Raw genomic sequence first — 20622 nt, 5'->3', positions numbered from 1 at the left:
AGGCTGATCCAACTTTGATGTAATGTCCTTAAAACAAGTCAAAATGAGGCTCAGTAGTGTGTGTGGCCTCCACGTGCCTGTATGACCTCCCTACAACGCCTGGGCATGCTCCTGATGAGGTGGCGGATGGTCTCCTGAGGGATCTCCTCCCAGACCTGGACTAAAGCATCCGCCAACTCCTGGACAGTCTGTGGTGCAACGTGGCGTTGGTGGATGGAGCGAGACATGATGTCCCAGATGTGCTCAATTGGATTCAGGTCTGGGGAACGGGCGGGCCAGTCCATAGCATCAATGCCTTCCTCTTGCAGGAACTGCTGACACACTCCAGCCACATGAGGTCTAGCATTGTCTTGCATTAGGAGGAACCCAGGGCCAACCGCACCAGCATATGGTCTCACAAGGGGTCTGAGGATCTCATCTCGGTACCTAATGGCAGTCAGGCTACCTCTGGCGAGCACATGGAAGGCTGTGCGGCCCCCCAAAGAAATGCCACCCCACACCATGACTGACCCACCGCCAAACCGGTCATGTTGGAGGATGTTGCAGGCAGCAGAACGTTCTCCACGGCGTCTCCAGACTCTGTCACGTCTGTCACATGTGCTCAGTGTGAACCTGCTTTCATCTGTGAAGAGCACAGGGTGCCAGTGGCGAATTTGCCAATCTTGGTGTTCTCTGGCAAATGCCAAACGTCCTGCACGGTGTTGGGCTGTAAGCACAACCCCCACCTGTGGACGTCGGGCCCTCATACCACCCTCATGGAGTCTGTTTCTGACCGTTTGAGCAGACACATGCACATTTGTGGCCTGCTGGAGGTCATTTTGCAGGGCTCTGGCAGTGCTCCTCCTGCTCCTCCTTGCACAAAGGCGGAGGTAGCGGTCCTGCTGCTAGGTTGTTGCCCTCCTACGGCCTCCTCCACGTCTCCTGATGTACTGGCCTGTCTCCTGGTAGCGCCTCCATGCTCTGGACACTACGCTGACAGACACAGCAAACCTTCTTGCCACAGCTCGCATTGATGTGCCATCCTGGATGAGCTGCACTTCCCTGAGCCACTTGTGTGGGTTGTAGACTCCGTCTCATGCTACCACTAGAGTGAAAGCACCACCAGCATTCAAAAGTGACCAAAACATCAGCCAGGAAGCATAGGAACTGAGAAGTGGTCTGTGGTCACCACCTGCAGAACCACTCCTTTATTGGGGGTGTCTTGCTAATTGCCTATAATTTCCACCTGTTGTCTATTCCATTTGCACAACAGCATGTGAAATTTATTGTCAATCAGTGTTGCTTCCTAAGTGGACAGTTTAATTTCACAGAAGTGTGATTGACTTGGAGTTACATTGTGTTGTTTAAGTGTTCCCTTTATTTTTTTGAGCAGTGTAGTAGCCTTTAGCATTCCAAATGAAAGATACTTCACAATACAGCTAGTTACTGTTCTGCACTGTGAAGATCATAATATATTACCACATCAGCAACGTGGAAGCAAAGTGGCCTGGGTCTGTACATGGCTGCCACATTTTTGGAGAGTTTACACAGTGCTAGACTTGCCCGTGGTGAGTTATATTGATTATAATAGGATGTATATTAATTTGCTCCTTTTGCAACTGAAAATGTAAACTGTATCCGTATTATCATAGGAGAGTTCGATGGTCACCTGCTCGGTGACAGAGGGTACCCCTGCCAGCCCTATTTGCTGACCCCTTACCCTGCTCCTGAGCCCGGCTCGCAGCAATGTTATAACTTGGCTCACTGCAGGACACGAGCCAGGGTAGAGATGACCATTGGGATCCTCAAGGCCTGGTTCCAGTGCCTTCTTAGGCTCAGGGCATGTGACATTATTGTGGCATATGTGATTCTCCACAACATTGCCACAATTAGAGGAGAACAATGTTCTACTCAAACAGTGAACGATCCTGATAACGATCCTGACCACCCCGCTGATGCACGAGAAGGAAGAGCAGTCAGACACAATATACCATCATTTCTGATTGACCCGTCACCTCCCCAGTGTCAAATAAAGACAACATGCCTTTCTTTTTATGAAGTCTTCTTTATTTCCTGCAAATACAAATGCAGTACAGTAATTACTTTTTTTAAATGTTGTTCAAACAAGTAAAATCCTCCACCTGTGGGCACCTCACCCACCTTTAACTGATATTCCAGCAGTTGTATTTCTATTTTTATCTTTCGCATCGGCAGCCTTGTGGTCAATTTCTAAATTCCATTTTGTGTCTCTAAGTACACCAGCTGTTTCACAGGGAGCTAAAGGAACACAAAATTACATAGAATTTCACAGTGCCAGGTCTACTTAGTTTCATTGTAAGTCATGGGCCACTGAGGTAAGCTGTGCTGTGGAGGTGGATGTAATTTCCAGCATTGCTCTGTTAGAGAAAAAGAAGGTGCAAGTTTTATTATGGCACAACACTATCATAAGGGTTAGGTTTCCCACAAGGCATGTTACAGCGCTTGTATACGGAAAACAGATGGAAGACAGAGGCGAACCTGTGCTAATTAGCTACCTTTCTGTGTCTCCGGAAGACAGACACCAAAAACGTGTTATCACTGAAAAATACTGTAGTCGGGACCATCCCACTGGGCACATGTGTCAGTTCAACTACTGATATACACTAAGTATACAACATTTTGATTTACATTGGTTGAGTAGTCAACTAACGTGAATTCAATGTGAAATCAACCAACATTTTGATTTATGTTAAAAGTTGGGTGAAAAAAAGACTAAATTCCCTTACATTGACGTCAGTTTTCCATGATGATTCAACTCAATCACATTTATTTTTTGGGTTGAAATAACGTGGAAACAATGTGTTGAATTTGTAAAATATTTTGATGTCATATGAAAGTAAGAGGGCTTTATGTTTCTAGAACAGTACCGCAATTGAGAATCGATTCACGTTTAGATGGGAGTATTCGCCTCTAAACATAACTTGTAAGGTCCTTGGACTATAAGGAGTAAAGTTAGGCTCCTTTAGTCCATTATTGGGCTACATATTGCCCTAGGCTAGGCAATAACTGGGCCATAACTGATCTCAATAGTTATTTAAAAACCTCGCTTGTGGTCAAAACTAATTTGCTTGTGGTCAAAACTAATTAGCTTGTGGTCAAAACGAATTCAAAGGATAAAAACAATTTATCATGTAGGCTACTATTCCGTATCAGCCTACGTTAAAAATATATATATATATATATACGGTACTGATGTTAAAAGGAAGAAAAGGGCAGTTCTAACAACGAGACGAATATTCAATTTTGTATTGGCTTAATTCTACTTTAAAAAGGCTAGGTATAATTATCTATTCAAGTATTGAATTCAACACTCCTCTGTTAAATCATTCGGGGCAGTCAAATAAAAGGCACCAAACCTGTTTGGTCAAATCTCACTGGGCAAAAACTGGTTGAATCAACGTTGTTTCCACATAATTTCAATCGCCAAAATAATTGTGATAAAGTTGAATCAACATGGAAAACTGACATCAATGTAAGGGAATTTAGTTTTTGGTCTTTGTCAATGATACAATATCTCCTAATATAAATAATTGACCTTTAAGTTTTGCTACTGTGAAAAAAAGCTTTGTGGTGTTAACCAATTACCAGGTAACAAATCACCTGAACATTTAGACAAACTACTGCGAATAGCCACAGAGAGGGGCCATGGTAGTCTCGTAAGAAAAACACTTCCCGCTCTTGTAGTGATGGGACGATTGATACCAGAGCTCCGATGCTGTTTTCAAAGCACTACTGATACGATACAATGTACCGATGCTCGTTTCAAAGTAACATTGTCACGTGATCAATGACGTCAGAAGCGTCGCAATGATTTCCAGGTCGCAGTTGTAAATGAGAACTTGTTCTCAACTAGTCTTCCTGATTAAATAAAGGTGAAATAAAAATAAACATTTCACTGTGCTTTCTTAAATTCCAGGTAGCTTTCAACCGCAGATGTTCAAAGTACTTCTTTGTTAGAACCCGGCAAAAGGGCGGAGGAGTGGACTTTTTTCAAGATGAATGAGTTCATGAAAAATGAACTTGTTTTATAGACAATTTGTTGCTCTTAAAGTTACAAGAGAGAAAGAAGACTAAAAATACAATTAAAAGTAATTTGTTTTTAAAAAATGCAACCAATCAAAGGGGCACTTTTTTCATAGGAGGGCAAAAGGGAAAGATCTGTTCATGTGCCTGCCTTGAGAAGCAACACACACTTTACTACAATTGTGAATGAATGCATTGGCACATACTGTATCATGGTATGGCCCACATAGTTACTATTAAAACCTCCTCCTTCGCTCTGCCCTAGGTGTTTGCACTAGCAGTTGAACCGCTTGCAGAAATAATTAGACAGGACCCAACCATAACAGGTATTGGTAAACATAAACATAAACCTAACTTATTTACAGATTGTCTCCTGATATAGCTGACCATAATTGAAATCTCAATGCACTTATATTTTCAGAATACTCTAAAATCTCAGGATATGCAATTAACGTAGAAAAAAAATGAAATAATGACAAAAGGAAAAATACAAATAATAACCCATGATCTACAGGAATTGTTTAAGTGGACCACAAAAAATATCAAATATTTAGACAAGGATGCTTAATAAGTGACTACAAACAACAAATATGTATATATACAGTCCCATTCAAAAGTTTGGACACACCTACTCATTCAAAGGTTTTTCTTTATTTTTACAATTTTATACATTGTAGAATAATAGTGAATACATCAACACTATGAAAGAAAACATATGGAATCATGTAGTAACCAAAAAAGTGTAAAATAAATCAAAATATATTTTACATTCTTCAAAGTAGCCACCCTTTGCCTTGATGACAGCTTTACACACTCAACCAATCCTCAGACATTAACGCAATGGAAAGGTCAAAAAAGTTAGGTGCTTGGGTGATGGAGTGAAACAAAATGGTGCAGTTTGAGGCCATGAGGCGGAGAGTGATGCAGGGGCTGGAGATGGGGTTTGAGCTAGTGGGTCTGGGCATGTGTGATGTAGTTGATGTTTGTATGATGTTGTTTGTATGTGTATGGTTTGTATTGTTTATAAAAAATGAAATACAATCCTTTTTTTATATAGTACATAACTGCAATCGAAAGCTTATTTGGTTATTTAGTGCACAGTTTCAGCAAAGCATGCAAGTAGTATTAAATATTTGCTGACCTATCAATCTTTGGCCAAGGTCCATGTTTGACCCCTGTAAGGAAGAGCTAGTGTTGTAGTGTTGTACCAGGCCCACTCCTCCATTTCTGCCTCACACACATCCAACTCCTCTCCAATTAACGCATATCATCCGATTCTGTTATCAATGCTCCATTCTCACTGATAAAAGTTGATAATCTTTTTTATTTTCACTGTTCAGACACTCCCTTGATTAATTAAATCCTGGATTAGTGAGTTCATCTGTGCTGGGATTAAGTGAAATGGGTGAATCCTATCATATATCAGTCATCATTGAGTTTTAGTCTGGAAAGTGGAAACATGCAAGGCAATTTGTTATTCAAGCTGAATTGACACTGTGGGCTCTATTTTCGGCTGGCGATAATGGTCAAATGCATGTTAAAGTGCATTTGTAAAATATTCAGACCCCTTCCTTTTTTTCCACTTGTTGTTATGTTACAGTCTTATTCTTAAATGTATTAAATAAATAAAAATGTCCTCATCAATCTACACACAATAGCCCATAATGACAAAGTGAAAACAGGTTTTTAGACATTTCTGCAAAAAATATATAAAAAATAAAAATAAATACCTTATTTACAAAAGTACTCAGACCCTTTGCTATGAGACTCGAAATTGAGCTCAGGTGCATCCTGTTTCCATTGATCATCCATTGATGTTTCTACAACTTGATTGGAGTCCACCTGTGGTAAATTCAATTGATTAGACATGATTTGAAAAGGCACAGACCTGTCTATATAAGGGCCCACAGTTGACAGTGCATGTCAGGACAAAAACCAAGCCATGAGGTCAAAGGAATTGTCCGTAGAGCTCCGAGACAGGATTGTGTCGAGGCACAGATCTGGGGAAGGGAACACAGTGGCCTCCATCATTCTTAAATGGAAGAAGAATGGAACCACCAATGTCCAGACCTGCCCAACAGCATAAAACAACAAGTCACTCTTCTTTTTAACTTGAGAAATGCTGCACCAAACACCCTAGTTAAATGTAAAATTGCACAACTAAAACATCCTTGGCAAAAACGTAAAAATTATTTACAGATTTCTTGAGTTATCTTAGATTAATTCTGGAGATTTTGAGGAAGTGAAATATGGTTCCTCGTCTATAGTGTCTCATGGGGGACAAACATCATTAACCAAACGTGAAATCGGTCAGGAAACACACCTCCATTAGCAACAGAAAAACACACGTGCCAATTGCCGTGTTCAGTGGATCTTTAACAAAGGCCACAGAACCAGTGGAAGTAAAATAGCCCCATAACATCATAGATCCACCACCATATTTTACAGTAGGTATGGGGTTCTTCTCTGCTCATGCTTTGTTATGTTGATGCCAAACCCACCACTGGTGTGCGTGGCCAAGGAGCTCTATTTTCATGTCATCTGACCAAAGCACCAGTTCCAATCCAAGTGCCAATGCTGTTTAGCAAACTCCAGTTGTTTACAATTTTTTTAGATGACATGATGGTGGGTTTGGTGTCAATGAGAATGCATGAGCAGAAAAGAACCTCATGCCTACTATAAAATATTTACATTTACATTTAAGTCATTTAGCAGACGCTCTTATCCAGAGCGACTTACAAATTGGTGCATTCACCTTATAATATCCAGTGGAACAACCACTTTACAATAGTGCATCTAAATCTTTTAAGGGGGGGGGTTAGAAGGATTACTTTATCCTATCCTAGGTATTCCTTAAAGAGATGGGGTTTCAGGTGTCTCCGGAAGGTTGGTGATTGACTCCGCTGTCCTGACGTCGTGAGGGAGCTTGTTCCACCATTGGGGTGTCAGAGCAGCGAACAGTTTTGACTGGGCTGAGCGGGAACTGTGCTTCCTCAGAGGTAGGGGGGCCAGCAGGCCAGAGGTGGATGAACGCAGTGCCCTTGTTTGGGTGTAGGGCCTGATCAGAGCCTGAAGGTATGGAGGTGCCGTTCCCTTCACAGCTCCGTAGGCAATCACCATGGTCTTGTAGCGGATGCGAGCTTCAACTGGAAGCCAGTGGAGAGAGCGGAGGAGCGGGGTGACGTGAGAGAACTTGGGAAGGTTGAACACCAGATGGGCTGCGGCGTTCTGGATGAGTTGTAGGGGTTTAATGGCACAGGCAGGGAGCCCAGCCAACAGCGAGTTGCAGTAATCCAGACGGGAGATGACAAGTGCCTGGATTAGGACCTGCGCCGCTTCCTGTGTGAGGCAGGGTCGTACTCTGCGAATGTTGTAGAGCATGAACCTACAGGATCGGGTCACCGCCTTGATGTTAGTGGAGAACGACAGGGTGTTGTCCAGGATCACGCCAAGGTTCTTAGCACTCTGGGAGGAGGACACAAGGGAGTTGTCAACCGTGATGGTGAGATCATGGAACGGGCAGTCCTTCCCCGGGAGGAAGAGCAGCTCCGTCTTGCCGAGGTTCAGCTTGAGGTGGTGATCCGTCATCCACACTGATATGTCTGACAGACATGCAGAGATGCGATTCGCCGCCTGGTTATCAGAAGGGGGAAAGGAGAAGATTAATTGTGTGTCGTCTGCATAGCAATGATAGGAGAGACCATGTGAGGATATGACAGAGCCAAGTGACTTGGTGTATAGCGAGAATAGGAGAGGGCCTAGAACAGAGCCCTGGGGGACACCAGTGGTGAGAGCGCATGGTGCGGAGACAGATTCTCGCCACGCCACCTGGTAGGAGCGACCTGTCAGGTAGGACGCAATCCAAGCGTGGGCCGCGCCGGAGATGCCCAACTCGGAGAGGGTGGAGAGGAGGATCTGATGGTTCACAGTATCAAAGGCAGCAGATAGGTCTAGAAGGATGAGAGCAGAGGAGAGAGAGTTAGCTTTAGCAGTGCGGAGAGCCTCCGTGACACAGAGAAGAGCAGTCTCAGTTGAATGCCCAGTCTTGAAACCTGACTGATTAGGATCAAGAAGGTCATTCTGAGAGAAATAGCAGGAGAGCTGGCCAAGGACGGCACGTTCAAGAGTTTTGGAGAGAAAAGAAAGAAGGGATACTGGTCTGTAAAAAAAATATGGTGGTGGATCTTTGATGCTATGGTTGTCTTTAGCTTCCACTGGAAGGATAGCAAGGATCTGGAAGGATTCTGTATGTAGGAATGGTCTAAGATCCCTCTCAATGTGTTCTCCCACTCATCATTTTTTGTTAGAATAAAGGCTCAGTGCTATCATCCTCGCGATGTGAGGTATTGAAAGGTTTTGAAAGTGCCAATAATGTTGACCCCTACCTTTTTGAGAGAAAGGAATTTGGTAACACTTTACTTGACACCCAGCATCATAACACATTATGACACAGTCATAACCATATCATAATATGTCATTTCAGGTGACATAACTTGTCATAACCTGTCATAATATGGTCGTAACACTGTCATGACACATATACTTAGACCTGTTGTGAGGTATATTGTGTTAATTTATGTCTGGTTATGACACCTACATAAGAGTGCCAAAACCCCAAAACCTAGCACACAAAGCAAACATCCAATTAAACCATAGACTACTGGTCAACAGTTTGTTTACGTTATAAAACATTTTCTGAAATTGACCATATTAAATTAATTGCGCACACATTGATGTCAGACATGCACCTACCCGAATGCTTTCTCGCTGATGACTGGGATGAATACAGGAGCAGATTTCAGGAGCAGGACAGGACACTCTCTTTTTGACTGATGATTGACATAAGGGCATGTACGTGATAGGCCTATGTGGCTTACAGTGGTGTAAAGTACTGAGGTAAAAGTACTTTAGGGTACTACCGTTTTTTGGGGTATCTTTACTTTACTATTTATATTTTTGACAACTTTAACATCACTACATTCCTAAAGAAAATATGTACTTTTTACTCCCATATATCTTCCCTGACACCAAAAAGAACTTGTTACATTTTGAATGCTCAGGCAGGACAGAGTTATGGTCCAATTCACACACCTATGATTATAACGTGTTGTCATATGTACTGCCTCTGATCTGGCAGACTCAATAAACACAAATACTGGCTTTGTAAATGATGAGTGTTGGAATGTTCCCATGTCTGTTCATAAAAAAAATATTTAAAAACAGTATATAAATTGTGTCGTCTGGTTTGCTTAATATGAGGAATTTGATGTATAGCATTTACATTGTACTTTTACTAAAGTATGAAAATATTGTACTTTTTCCACCACTGTACTTATGTACATGTAAAACCAGATATTTTTTAGACTTTTATTAAAGTAGTATTTTGCTGGGTGACTTTTAATTTTACTTGAGCCATTTTTTTATTGGTGTTTTTATCTATACTTATACTCAAGTATGAAAATTGACTACCTTTTCCACCACTGCTGGCTTATATGATTATGACTCTCATAATGCTTCTTGACAGTGTCATGAAGTGTATTTTCTTAGTCCATGTAAAGTGACATAGGATGCTTATCATAATGCTTCTCGACAGAGTCATAAAGTGCATTTTCTTAGTCCAAGTAAATTGACACACGATGGTCATAATGCTTCATGACAGTGTCATAAAGTGTATTTCTGCAAGTTATTTAACACAGGGTGAGAAAAAAAAACATGACCGTAAAGAATTAATTGTAACAACAACAACAAAGGACTTAAGAAACAGATTTTCAAACAAAAGGAAACTTCTTGGCAGGGAAAAAACATATTTGAATAACTGTGGGTTTTGACAGTCTTATGTACGTGTCCTAACCAGTCATAACATACTGCAATAAACAGTATGTCACAACAGGTGTAAATATATGGGTCAGGATAGTGTTATCACCATATTATGACAGGTTATAACACGGTACAGTATTTAGCTGTAGTAGGATGTCCCTTGGGGGTATCCATATCTATATATGACATGCGCAGACTAGGTTTGTAAACATGCTGAAGCTAGAACCTCGTTGTCTTGCCTCCTTATTTTAGAGAATACTACATGGAGTCAGAAGTGGTTTCAATAATCACATAAACGTGAAGGACGTACCAAGTAAATCACACATTCAGTCTGTTTCAAAGCAGGCAGGGCACAGTGTTGGAGATAAAACAGCGCAGATCATTATTGTGCTAGCTAACGAGCAAGGACTAAGTTACTGCTAAGCAACATGTTGCAAGAGGAAGAAACTTCAACTGGCTTTCGCGTAAACATGGACAGGCCAGTGGCTAGTGCTGAGGGATTTTGCATTAGTCCCCTGGATCAGGTTCTTTGTAAGGTACAGAGTAGCATCAGGCTTAAATGTGAAAAATGAGGCATTTCAAGTTATTAATACACTGATCTACTCTATGGGTGATGAAGCTGAGGATATATTAAATGCTTCACCGTTGACCGAGGAAGAGAAACTTAACTACAGTGCCGTTAAAGACTGTTTTGTAGGGAGACACAACATTATACTTGAGAGAGATAGGTTTAATGTGCGCAAACAGGAGCAGGGTGAAACCACCGACAGTTTTATCTGATTGTAGTAGGGTTAAGAAATATATCACTTTCTGAAAAGTTACAGTTGGATTCCCAGCTTACCTTTTCCAAAGCTGTAAACCAGGTTAGGCAGAGTGAGACAGTAAAAAGGCAGCAGCAGCTCCTTGCAGAGCGAAGAGAGTGAGGAAATAAATGAGTAACAGAGACAGACATGGAGCAAACAATCACAGACAGCACCAGTAGCTAGTTCAAGTGTTTGTCGCAAATGTGGGAAATTCCCTTTCCACATTTGGAAAGATTGGCCGGCAAAGGATGCGGAATGCAGGAAATGTCAAGGAGAGGACACTTTTCAGCTGTCTGTCGATTACAGCAAATGCATGAGGTCTCAGAGGACGCACAGCAGGACAGCATCTTTCTGGGAGAAGTAAAGGAAAACAATGCTGGCTGGCACTCAGATATTAAACTCTTTAAACTAGACACTGGGGCAGCAGTGACAGCAATCCCAAATAGGCTGTATAGCTATAGTAGAGATGGCCCTTTGCTCTCTACAAACAAAAACTGTATCGACCCAGTAATAAGATATTTCCAGTGGTAGGGCAGTTGGTGATTAAACTGGAGAGTAAAGAAAAAAGTTCCATCCAGCCTGTCTTCGTCATTGACTCTCTGGCCAGACTGTTGCTGGGGCTGCCAGCAATTGAAGCATTGAGAGAGTGAGCGAACTGGAGGACCCGGGTGAGGTTTTCAAAAATAAATTCCCTAAAGTGTTTTCTGGCCTAGGAAGGATAGAAGGTGACTACAAAATCCACATGACAGAGGATGCTGTCCCCTATGACCTTACCACCACCTGCCATGTGCCTATCCTTTTATTGGCCAGAGTAAAGGAAGAGTTGGGGAGGATGGAAGAAATTGGGGTGGTGTCTAAAATAGAGAGTCCCACTGATTGGTGTGCAGGTATGGTGGTTGTCCCAAAAGCCAATGGGGACATAAAGATCTGTGTGGACATGACTAACTTGAATGGGGTACTCTGCAGAGAGATACACATCTTACCATCAGTGGAGGAGTCACTGGCTCAGTTGGATGGCTCATAAGTCTTCAGAAAGCTGGATGCCCGCTCAGGTTTCTGGCAGATACCGCTGTCACCAGAGAGTAGGGCGCTCACAACGTTTATAACACTGCTTGGCTGGTACTGTTTTAACGTTTTGCCATTTGGAATCGCTTCTGGTACTGAGCATTTCCAAAGACGCATGTCCCAGCTGTTGGACGGGCTGAGTGGCGTCATAGTCCACGCGGACGACGTGCTTGTGTTCGGATGGGACATAGCAGAACATGATGTAAGGCTCACAGCAGTTCTGACCAGACTCCAGGAGACTGGCCTGACACTCAATGAAAAATGCACTTTTCCTCAGTCAGAGGTCTTGTTCTTGGGACACAAAATCAGTGCAGCGGAGAAGATATATCACAGATATGCCCATCCCCCAATTAAATGTCCATTATCAGAGGAGGAGCAATGTCTAGAGGGTGAGGTACAGGTGTCCATTAATGCAATAAGGGACAGCCTACCTGCATCTCAGACCAAACTGCAGCAGATTGCAGAGGAGCAACAACGAGACCCCATCTGCCGACAGATAGCGCAGCAGTGCAAAAAGGGATGGCCCAGGCAGGAGGAACTGCCTCAGCTGCTGAAGCCCTATTGGATGCACCAAAGTGACTTCCACTGTAATGGAGACCTTCTCATGAAAGGACAGCAGATAGTTATCCCAGAGACTCTACAACCAGAAATGCTAGACAGAGTGCATGATGGACACATGCGGATAACCAAATGCAGACTGAGGGCTCAACAGTCAGTGTGGTGGCTTGGTCTGAGTTCTCAGATTGCCAAGCTGGTGGCCCAGTGTAAGGTGTGTACATAATATCAACCTTCTCATCCGGAGTCAATGATGGCAAAGGAGCTGCCAAAATGTCCATGGCAAAAGGTAGGGGCAGATAAGTTATTTTGGAAAAATGACTCTTATCTGCTAGTGGTAGATTACTATTCAAGATACATTGAAATAGCAAAACACTCATAACCACATCAGCTGGTGTTATCAACGGATTAAAGTACATTTTTCCAGGCAAGGGGTTGCTAAGGTCCTGGTTACAGATAACGCTCCCCAGTTCTCCGCGAGCTCCTTTTCTGCTTTTGCCACAGAATATGACTTCACACATGTGACCAGTACAGAGTACAGTACAGAGTAATGGTAAGGCAGAGAGAGCTGTGAAAACAGTCAAGGGACTGTTGAAAAAAAACAAGGATCCATACAGGGCTCTGTTAGCTTACAGAGTTACACCACTGTATCATGGGCCGTCGCCTGCCAAGCTCCTGATGGGCAGAAGGCTGCGCTCCCCATTGCCTGTCTCGCCGGCTCAGCTTAAACCCGATGGCCTAACAGGAAGGCCTTCTCTGAGAGGGACAAACGGCTGAAAGAAACGCAAACTGGAGACTTTAATCGGAGACACCGTGCTACGGAGAGACCAGAGCTGGCAGAAGGTCAACGTGTGTGGATTACAAACTCAAAGACACCAGCAATAGTGCTGAGGAAAGTGGATGCCTCACGCTCCTATGTGGTGGACACAGGCTCAGAGTAGGTACGGAGGAACAAAACACACCTCAGAGCTCTTTCAGATCAGCCACACAGACTGAGGCCACAGACAATGCACAAAAAGAATGGGAGGAGAGAGAAGGCTCACAGAGCCACAAGCTCACCCAAAAAGGGATGTGAAGCCACCAGAGTGGCTGAAAGACTATGTTACTTGAAGAGAATACATACTGTTGGGGACCATACCCAGCAAAAAGAGACTGTACCTAAGTTAATGTTCAGACTGTGCAATTCAATGCCAATTTAATTTAAGTAGAATGTTAGAGAATAATACTGGTTTCCAAATTGCATTTCAGTTATGCTTCAGTGGTTACGCATGTTGAATTCTTGTTCATTGGAGAGAGGAAGATGTAGTAGGATGTCCATTGGGGGTATCCGTACCTACAGTTGAAGTCGGAAGTTTACATACACCTTAGCCAAATACATTTAATTAAACTCAATTTTTCACAATTCCTGACATTTCATCCTAGTACAAATTCCCTGTCTTAGGTCAGTTAGGATCACCACTTTATTTTAAGAATGTGAAATGTCAGAACAATAGTAGAGAATGATTTATTTCAGCTTTTATTTCTTTCATCACATTCCCAGTGGGTCAGAAGTTTACATATACTCAATTAGTATTTGGTAGCATTGCCTTTACATTGTTTAACTTGGGTCAAACTTTTCGGGTAGCCTTCCACAAGCTTCCCACAATAAGTTGGGTGAATTTTGGCCCATTCCTCCTGACAGAGCTGGTGTAACTGAATCAGGTTTAAAGGTCTCCTTGCTTGCACACGCTTTTTCAGTTCTGCCCACACATTTTCTATGGGATTGAGGTCACGGCTTTGTGATGGTCACTCCAATACCTTGACTTTGTTGTCCTTAAGCCAATTTGCCACAACTTTGGAAGTATGCTTGGTGTCATTGTCCATTTGGAAGACCCATTTGTGACCAAGCTTTAACTTCCTGACTGATGTCTTGAGACGTTGCTTCAATATATCCACATCATTTTCTTTCCTCATGATGCGATCTATTTTGTGAAGTGCACCAGTCCCTCCTGCAGCAGAGCACCCCCACAACATGATGCTGCCACCCCCGTGCTTCACGGTTGGGATGGTGTTCTTCCGCTTGCAAGCATCCCCCTTTTTCCTCCAAACATAACGATGGTCATTATGGCCAAACAGTTCTATTTTTATTTCATCAGACCAGAGGACATTTCTCCAAAAAGTACAATCTTTGTTCCCATGTGCAATTGCAAACCGTAGACTGTGGCTTCTTCCTTGCTGAGCGGCCTTTCAGGTTTTGTCGATATAGGACTCGTTTTACTGTGAATATCGATACTTTTGTACCTGTTTCCTCCAGAATCTTCACAATGTCCTTTGCTATTGTTCTGGGATTGATTTGCAATTTCGCACTAAAGTACATATATATATATATATATATATATTGGACTAAACAGATGAAAAGGAGCTTCATGTCAAATAGAATGTCCATTAGTCTCACGTGGAATTCTCGTCTCATCACATTTTGTTCAACTAAAATAAAAACTAATTTGGTGAGGTTATCATTTTTTTCAAAGCATCTCGTCTTGGTGTCATCATTCGTTTTCATCACAAAAAAATTGGTTGTTGGTGAATATTTTTTGTCATAGTTATTGTTGATGAAATTAACACTGATGTCAAGGCAGTCAAAATCCTGTAACATTATAGAGTACCTGCTGATCAGATGATAGTACTTCCATTTCCTTGTTGTAACAACATCCTTTAATTCTGTAAAAATGATATTTGTCTTTATTTGAGCCATGTCTTTTATAGCACCACTAAGCCATTAAAACATATATTTGCATGATACAGATACAGTGCATTCGGAAAGTATTCAGATCCCTTCACTTTTTCCACATCTTTTTACATTACAGCCGTATTCTAAAATGAATTAAATAAATAAAAAATCCTCATCAATCTACACACAATACTCCATATTGACGAAGTGAAAACAGGTTTTTAGAAATGTTTGCAAATGTATTAAAAATACATTTAAAAAAAACGTATTTACATAAGTATTCAGACCCTTTGCTATGAGACTCGTAATTGTGCTCATGTGCATTCTGTTTCCATTCATCATCCTTGAGATGTTTCTACAACTTGACTGGTGTCCACCTGTAGTAAATTCAATTGATTGGACATGATTTGGAAAGGCATACACCTGTCTATCTATATAAGGTCCCACAGTTAACCTGTTAGGGCTAGGGGGCAGCATTTGCACGTCTGGATAAAAAAAATGTACCCGATTTAATCTGGTTACTAATCCTACCCAGTAACTAGAATATGCATATACTTATTATATATGGATAGAAAACACTCTAAAGTTTCTAAAACTGTTTGAATGGTGTCTGTGAGTATAACAGAACTCATTTGGCAGGCAAAACCCTGAGACATTTTCTGACAGGAAGTGGATACCTGATGTGTTGTATTGACTTTAAACCTATCCCATTGAAAAACACAGGGGCTGAGGAATATTTTGGCACTTCCTATTGCTTCCACTAGATGTCACCAGCCTTTACAAGGTGTTTTGAGTCTTCTGGAGGGAGATCTGACCGAACAAGAGCCATGGAACGATGATGTCCCATTAGACACCTGGCGCGCGAGTTCATGTTGGGTACCCTCGTTCCAATACGTTATAAAAGAGTATGCATTCGTCCACCTTGAATATTATTCATGTTCTGGTTAAAAAAGAACAAAACTACATTCGTTATGGACCTGTGATACCTGGAAGTGACATCTGATGAAGAGAATCAAAGGTAATGGATTATTTACATAGTATTTTCGATTTTAGATCTCCCCAACATGACGTCTAGTCTGTATCGCAACGCGTATTTTTCTGGGCGCAGTGCTCAGATTATTGCAAAGTGTGATTTCCCAGTAAGGTTATTTTTAAATCTGGCAAGTTGATTGCGTTCAAGAGATGTAAATCTATAATTCTTTAAATGACAATATAATATTTTACCAATGTTTTCTAATTTTAATTATTTAATTTCTGACGCTGACTTGACTGCCGGTTATTGGAGGGAAACGATTTCCTCAACATCAATGCCATAGTAAAACGCTGTTTTTGGATATAAATATGAACTTGATAGAACTAAAAATGCATGCATTGTCTAACATAATGTCCTAGGAGTGTCATCTGATGGAGATTGTAAAAGGTTAGTGCATCATTTTAGCTGGTTTTATGGTTTTGGTGACCCTGTCTTTGACTTGACAAAACATTACACACAACTCTTGTAAATGTACTGTCCTAACATACTCTAAATTTATGCTTTCGCCGTAAAACCTTTTTGAAATCGTAAAACGTGGTTAGATTAAGGAGATGTTTATCTTTCAAATGGTGTAAAATAGTTGTATTTTTGAAAAATTTGAATTTTGACATTTATTTGGATTCAAATTTGCCGCTCTTGAAATGCACCTGCTGTTGATGGAGTGCAACACGGGTGGCACGCTAGCGTCCCACCTAGCCCATAGAGGTTAACAGTGCATGCCAGAGCAAAAACCAAGCCATGAGGTCAAAGGAATTGTCCGTAGAGCTCAGAGAGAGGATTGTGTGGAGGCACAGACTTTGGGGGGTACCAAAACATTTCTGCATCATTGAAGGTCCCCAAGAACACAGTGGTCTCCATCATTCTTACATGGAAGAAGTTTGGAACCACAAAGACACTTCCTAGAGCTGGCCGCCTGGCCAAACTGAGCCATTGGGGGAGAAGGGCCTTGGTAAGGGAGGTGACGAAGAACCAGATGGTCACTCTGACAGAGCTCCAGAGTTTCTCTGTGGAGATGGGAGAACCTTCCAGAAGGACAACCATCTCTGCAGCACTTCACCAATCAGGCCTTTATGGTAGAGTGGCCAGATGCAAGCCACTCCTTAGTAAAAGGCACATGACAGCCTGCTTGGAGTTTGCCAAAAGACACCTAAAGGACTCTCAGACCATAAGAAACAAGATTCTCTGGTCTGATGAAACCAAGATTGAAATCTTTGGCCTGAATGCCAAGCGTCACATCTGAAGGAAACCTGGCACCATCCCGACGGTGAATCATGGTTGTGGCAGCATCATGCTGTTGGGATGTTTTTCGATGGGAGGGACTGGGAGACTAGTCAGGATCGAGGGACAGATGAACAGAGCAAAGTACAGAAAGATCCTTGATGAAAACCTGCTCCAGAGCGCCCAGGACCTCAGACTGGGGGCAAAGGTTCACCTTCCAACAGGGCAATGACGCTAAGCACATAGCCAAGACAATGCAGAAGTGGCTTCGGGACAAGTCTCTGAATGTCATTGACTGGCCCATCCAGAGGCCTGACTTGAACCCCATCGAACATCTCTGGAGAGACCTGAAAATAGCTGTGTAGCGTCGCTCCCCATCCAACCTGACAGATCTTGAGAGGATCTGCACCCAATTACAGGTGTGCCAAGCTCATACCCAAGAAGACTCAAGGCTGTAATCGCTGCCAAAGGTGCTTCAACAAAGTACTGAGTAAAGGGTCTGAATACTTATGTAAATGTGACTGTTTTTGCCTTGTCATTATGGAGAAAATACAATTGAATCCATTTTAGAACAAGGCTGTAACGTAACAAAATGTGGAAAAATGGAAGGGTTCTGAATAGTTTCCCAATGCACTGTATGTAATGGGAAAATAACCTGTAACGCTCCCATTTACCGCGACAGTAGCAGTATACTTTCCTGTTGTAATGGGGTATAGACGTTTCCTGATATAATACTTATGGGAAAGTACTAATGGTAATATATACATGTAAACAGGAGTAATAGTGACCAGTAGCAGGATAAATAGATAAATACAAATGGTAATGGCAATCAATAATCAATGGACAGCAGTGTAATGGAGTAATACATCTAATCAATAATACTTTTAGTAGCAGCGTAGGTTGTGTCTTAGTGGGTACAGATGTACCGGTTCCTACTGCCGGACGGGAGAACGGAGAACAGTCCATGTCTCGGACACCGCCTGGCATGTACGTAATGGCTGGGAGCTCGCCCCCAGTGATGCGCTTGGCCATCTGCACTATCATCTTTAGAGCCTTCCAGTTGTGGGCGGTGCAGTTACCATACCAGACGGTGAAACAACCAGTCAGGATGCTCTTAATGCTGCAGCTGTAAAAGTTCCTTAGGATCTGAGGGGCCATGCCAAATCGTTTCAGCCTCTTAAGGGAGAAGAGGCATTGCTGTGCCATCTTCACAACTGTTTGGGTGTGAGAGGACCATGTTAAGCACTCATTGATGTGGACATAGAGGAACATGAAGCTCTTGACCCCCCCCCATCCCCATCCCCATCTTTCCTGTACTCCATGATCAGCTCCTTGGTGTTGCTGACGTTGAGGGAGAGGTTGTTGTCATGGCACCACACTACCAGTTTTCTGACATCCTGCCTGTAAGCTTTCTCATCGCCGTTGGTGATCAGGCCTACCACCGTTGTGTTGTCAGTACACTTGAGTCGTGAGTCAACAGGGAGTACAGGAGGGGGCTAAGAACACTGTGCTGGGGGGCCCCCTTTTTTAGGGACAGCGTGGTAAAGGTGTTGTTGTCTAGTCTCACCACCTGGGGTCGGCCAGTCAGGAAGTCCAGGATCCAGTTGCAGAGGGAGGTGTTCAGTCCCAGGATCCCGAGCTTGGTGACGAGCTTGGAGAAAACTATGGTGTAGACTGAGACAAGGAGAGGTTGAAAATGACTGTGAATATGCCTGCCACCTGTTCTACGCATTCTCTGAGACCCCTCCATGGAATATCGTCTGGCCCATGGCCTTGCGAGTGTTGACGTCGGCCTCTGAGAGTCCTCTGAGATGGCGGGGGCCCTCGTGCACGGTTCTGTGTTGTTTTTGTCGAAACGTGCATAAAATGCATTGATCTCATCTTATAGAGAGGCATCGTTGGATAGATTATGCCTAGGCCTACCTTTGTAATCCATAATGGACTGTAGCCCCTGCCACATGCGACAAGCGTTGGAGCCGGTGTAATAGGATTCCAACTTGTTCCTATATTTTTATTTTGCCGGTTTGATGACTCTGAGGAGGTCATAGCGGGACTTCAAATACGCATTTGTGTCCTCAGCCATAGCCTCGGGATGGCTGCGTTAGTCCTGTGTGCAGTAGCTTTGTCATTTAGTTTATTACATACCTCAGTGTTAATCCAGGGATTTTGATTGGGAAGCAGCGAACCTTCATTGCCCGAGATGGAGGTGGTTAGCTCGTCGATGATATTGGCAGAGTCCTGTGCTAGCAAAGCAGTCCTGCAACATAGCCTCTGATTAGAAGGACTATTTCTCTACAGAGCGCATCATGGGCACTTCCTGTTTGAGCTTCTGTTTGTATACAGTAAGCAGGAGTATAGAGACATTATCTGATTATCCGAAGGTGGGACGAGGGAGGGTCTTGTATGCTTGCTTGTGGGTTCATTAATAGTGGTCTATGACTCTATCGCCCCCAGTGGCGAAGGAGATGTGTTAATAGAAGTTGGGAATCCCGTGTCTTAGTGACGCAGAATTGAAATCGCCGGCAACAAGACAAGCAGCCTCCGGGTGCATGGTTTCCTGCTTCTATATAGCCTCGTACAGTTTGTTAAGTGCCAGCTTGTTGTTGTTGTTGTTGTCCTGAGGTGTAATGTCTACAGCAGTCCCAATAACAGAGTACCACATTTACCATTTTAATTTATACTTGTTAGTGAAAAATCATCTGTTGTAACTAAGTAGTGATGTTCCTACCTTTGACATGTTATGGTTAAAGTTTGATGCCAGACAGGCACACTGATAATGTATCTGTGACACTGGGTGGTTCTGTAGCAGCTGATGTTGTGACTTCCTTTGGTGCTGTGTGTTCGGTGCTGTATGCTTATGTTCTGCATGTGTCTCCCTGTCGCAACTAGTATTTTAAAATTGGTTGTTTAGATCCTGGATGCTGATTGGATGAGCAGCGTTCCAAGCCGTGCTGCATTGGTCGTCACAGGCACACTATACCTGCTAACAGTTCAATAAACAGTAAATCACTGCAACACACACAATTTCAACTCGCACATTATTTCCCCTTGCTTCTAGTATAGAATTTAGTTTGGTACAGTGGGAGTTAATATAAGCCTCGCTGTCTGCCTGGCCGACCTCAGAAGATTTGTTTCACTTTTGACTTTTTCTGAGCCAGGTGAAATCGCGTGTCAACATCATTATTATGGATATATCCGAGTAAATGCTAATAGAAAAAAACCTCAAACAAACAAAAATGCAGCTCGTGTACTGTTATATGTACTCTTAAATATGTCCTTTTTTTGAGCTATGATCGGGCTGAAAATTCAAGCCTGATGCTACTTGAGCCCGATAAGCCTTACATCAAAGACATTTTATGATCCCAAGCTTTAAAAAGCCC

The sequence above is a fragment of the Salmo salar genome, chromosome ssa09 (assembly GCF_905237065.1).
Source record: "Salmo salar chromosome ssa09, Ssal_v3.1, whole genome shotgun sequence".
Taxonomy (NCBI): domain Eukaryota; kingdom Metazoa; phylum Chordata; class Actinopteri; order Salmoniformes; family Salmonidae; genus Salmo; species Salmo salar.
Note: the sequence above shows the minus strand (reverse complement) of the source record.